At 41.9% G+C, this 4,291-nt stretch overlaps 1 long non-coding RNA gene across 2 annotated transcripts; it reads left to right on the plus strand.

Annotated features, from left to right (window-relative positions):
- The first annotated feature begins 318 nt into the window (after nt 1–318).
- On the plus strand, nt 319–4,291 carry LOC127306253 (uncharacterized). 2 transcript variants are annotated; one of them, XR_011747584.1, is made up of 6 exons: nt 319–718; nt 808–904; nt 992–1,146; nt 2,031–2,106; nt 2,273–2,385; nt 3,978–4,291. It is a non-coding gene; the product is annotated as an uncharacterized lncRNA (long non-coding RNA). The 2 variants fall into 2 exon arrangements; XR_011747585.1 differs by having other exon boundaries at nt 321–718; nt 1,070–1,146.

Genomic DNA, 4,291 nt, shown 5'->3' on the forward strand with positions numbered 1-4,291 from the left:
ACCATCACCACCATCATCTCTTGGCCAATTTGATAATTTGATCAAAGTACTTTATTCTCCAACATTGCCACCAATGTTTATTATCACCTCTCTCCCAAATTTTAATACATCATCAAACCATTTTTAGCTAACCCCTCAAATACTCAACCTTGGTCGACATTCATGAAGTGGCATTGCACTTTGTTTGTTCACTTGTGGTTGTCAAGAAGGAGCCGGCCATGGCAAGAAAATTTCGGCCAGCCACTTTCCTCCTCACTTTCTTATCTTGCAAGACTTGCCTCTCAACTACCCCAACAATTAAATGGGCAGCCACCCATCCTAGCCAATCAAAAAGGAGGCAGCCAACCCCCTCTCCCTCTATAAATGGCCCTTGGCCGGCCACCTCCACTCCTCTTGCTCTCATTTTTCTTCTCTCCACTCACTCCTCCACCTTATCTACTCCCTCACACTCTTCTCCTACTCTCCCCCACGAAAATGCAGCTCCACCTAGCTCCCATGGCCGGCCATGGCCATGGAAAGAACTCCAAGATGAAGCTCCCTCCTCCCTCAAGCTCCTCCTCACCATGAGAGCCTCCCTCTCCTTCTTCTCCCCAACCCTAGATGGTTTTCTCTCCTCTTCCTCTTCCTCCATTGCTAAGATTGGATCTTGATGCAGGTGCATGTTGGTCCAAGCATGGAGAAGCTTGAGCTATCCTCAGATCTGAAGTTCTTGAGCAAAGTTCGTCCAAATCCTTGCAGTAATTTCTGCTATCTTGCTGTTTCAGATTCTGGTATGAACTTGTAAAATCCACCAAATATCGTGCGCAGATCCAAATCGAGTGATTCAAAGTTCCGCAGATAGATACGGAAAAGATATACAACTTGGCGTTGGTCTCATCCTCAAATTCGTTACGGATTGTCCGTGGTAAATAAAGTTCTGTAAACATGCAGGTTCACTGTTTGTTAGATTTGTTCCGTTTTACGAAACCTTTTTGAGCAAACTCAACTGTAGGTGAAAGCCCTCTTCAATACCTTCATTTTGGCGGTGGTTTCACTTCGATTGACCTCCTGAAAATGAAATGATTCACAGGTCAAGATCTGGTCAGATCTGACTTTGTCGAATTAAACCAGGAGCTTGGGAACGAATCTTTGAGTGAAACAAATTGGGTAAGATCCACCTATTCAATACCTTTCAGATGCAGCTGACCTCATATTTTTGTGATTTATGTACGATTTGTGGTGAATTAAACTTGTTCTGTGTGTTCTGCAGACATGGCTGTTAGCTTTTAAATCACCAAAAATCCATATTTGAACCTAATTGAGTGATTCCAACTTTGTAGGACTACTGAATGTTTTGTTAATCATCTCAAATAAGTTTCAAACATTTATCTGTTATGAAAATCCAGACATAAAGCAAATGGTGAAGACATGCAGTAATCTTGTTAATCCATTTGTGAGAGTTTCAGAAACAATTTGAACCCAAATCCAATTGTGTATGCATCTCTGTTTAAATATCTTTCAAATGCCAGTGGTCTCATATTTTTAGGATTTTTCTACGATTTATGGCTTACAGATCTTGTTTTCTGTACAGTCAGATTGAAAGAAATTCCTAAAATTGTAGGTTTAATCATTTTGGGTGATTCCAATTGGGTTAGTCTTGTATTAGTACGGGCCATCTAGGAAAAATATTATTAGTCTCTGTTCATGCATATTCGTTACTGTTAGTATGGTATATGTGTGACATGCATTGTTGGACCAAAACTTGTTGGTCTATTTAAAACCCTTGACCAACTCTCTTTATTAGGAATGGACAACCTTTGTTTTATGCTTGCAAAACAAAACCTCTGCAACTTAACATTAGCCCTATTGTTTTGCTTAAGTTTTCAAATGATGTGGAATATGGTTTGCTTCCTATTTTGGATGTTGTGTTGTGTGAGACAACTAAGTCAGGAAAACTGTTTTCTACTTTTCCCAAAATGTTTGAAAATGTACTGTGAATGTGTTTGATGCCAAACTAATGCTCTTGTCCTCTTTATGATGTTATCTACCAGGGGATGTTTGGTTTATACCATGGTGATAACCGAGAGAGGCAATTGCTAAGTTGTGACGCACTCATACCTCTACTAGGTAAATAAATGGGGTTTTCTAAATTAAAACTCTTGAAGTTGTTTTGTGGTATCTATAAGTCCTTAGTATGTTATACCTTGGCTGCATGGTTAGTTGTTGATTGTTCAATGTTGTCTTGTTGATGCAATGTGATTGATTGTGTTCCTTTTATATTTTCTGGCGCTAGATGCGAACAATTCCGAAGAAGAAGAAGAAGTGGAATTGGACAAGGATTTTATTTATATTGTTGGGATTCTTATATTGATAGAGTTGAAGAATTACAGGGACAAATAAGCCAAGGCAAGCCATCTTTTGATCTCTGATCCGGTGTCTAGTTGGATGTCATTTGTTGATGTTCAAAGCACCTTCATTCTATGTGTGTTATTATCTCTATTTATGTCATCTATGTGTGTTTGCAAGTGGGGTACTCCCTAGTGGTGATGCTCCACTATTTGTCCTTGTGTTATGGGATGCATGGTAGCATGGCCGTGCTATCCCACTTGGTTATCTTGTATGCTCAACTTGAGCATTTTCCATCTCAAGATAGTAACTTACACCACACCCACCCCATTTGTAGTATAGAGGTATCATTGTCATGATCTTGGTGTATTCTCAACTTGAGAGGAGTATGCCGTGTACCATCTTGGAGAATATGTTGGATAGTGACACTCCACTATCTAAGTTGTGTAGTTAGCACCACAAATCTGAGAGTATATTCCTCCTTGTGTTGTCATAATACATGCTTAACTTAAGCAAGTATGATCCACTCCACTACCCCTTTATACCTCATCTATGGCGGGATGACTCTCATCTCGGCCGTAGTGCAATACTAGTTCAACTCATGAAACTATAGGTTGGGAACCCCTCAAGGTTTACCTTGTTGTAAATGTTTATGAAAACCTTGGGTGAGGCAACCTTACCCAAGCGTATGGTTTATGAAAGAAAAGGATCTTGACAAAGATGGTTGGAAAGAGGAAAGTGTGGGTGTGACTTGGGTTTTTGAGAAAAACGACACATGGTTCTTTGTATTCGCCCGGAACAATTACACAGCGCAACCACATTATCCAAAGTGGGTACGGGCTTAGTCTGACGTCTGTTGAAATTGGCATGAGCCACCTTCACAACTCTCTAGGAGGGTCGCGATGACCTCTGACACCGGGTTGCGCTCTGAAGGAGGCAATACACTGCATTAACTTGCAGCCGGACGATTACTGAGGGTCTTCTGTCATGGCGCCGGAGATACGCTCAAAAGGAGGTATGCTGCCGGGGTGCCGGGAAGGGGTAAGCCCGCAGGGAAGGACTCTTGTCAAGGGAGACAGGCGAAGGACTATGACAGATTATCCAAGTCTCGCATACTTTTGTATGTCGAACCGGGGATGATCCCGGCGGATTTATCGGTTCTTGTGGGGAAAGTGCGCACACTCTGCAGAGTTAAAACTATTCGAATAGCCGCGTCCGCGGTCATGGACGGTTGGGATGGCCGTTACCGAGCTGTGTCGAGTTTTGGTTTTGAAAAATGATTTCCAAAGGAAATGCGTGTGTTGGAAGTACCGGAAGGGTACGGGAAAGATGTTGTGCCGACCATGTGGAGATGGTTGAGGAAAATGAATCAAGATGGGGTGACCCTTCCTAGTGTTTTCATGTAGAGGAACTCTTCTTCAATAGAGAAATAGAGATGTCTTAGATAAATTCTTGGAGTGTCCCCTTCGATTGAGAAGTTGGGATGCTATCTCCACCAAAAACATCTCTTCTCTTCCACATGCTATATCCACAAGAGAAACTACTCTTCCTCTCTTGTCTTCTTTAGTTAGAATTGTTATCACCTTCTTGATGGTTTGCGAGTACAATTCAAATGTACTCACGGCTTTGTCCCTGGCTATTTACTTGGCCAGACTTGAAGGAGTTCGACAGATGAAGAAGGAGTTGGCGACGTCTATGCGAGCTAGGAACGTCTTCCCAGTCAGTTGCCTGTAGGGTTATGGCAGATGACTTGGGTACTGCGCTGCTGAAGTGATGATGCTACTCTGATGTTTAGTTAGGCCCTTCGAGGCTATTATGTAATTATCGGTCATGTGACCATGTTGTAATTTTCTTATTCCGCTTTGTAATTGGATGGTGTAATTTGATATCAGTTCGGTTATGTGTTCACGGCGCACTGATCATGGGATCGTGAACTGTATACATAACAGGGAATTTCGGACCGTTA

This window comes from Lolium perenne, chromosome 6 (genome assembly GCF_019359855.2).
Source record: "Lolium perenne isolate Kyuss_39 chromosome 6, Kyuss_2.0, whole genome shotgun sequence".
Taxonomy (NCBI): Eukaryota; Viridiplantae; Streptophyta; class Magnoliopsida; order Poales; family Poaceae; genus Lolium; species Lolium perenne.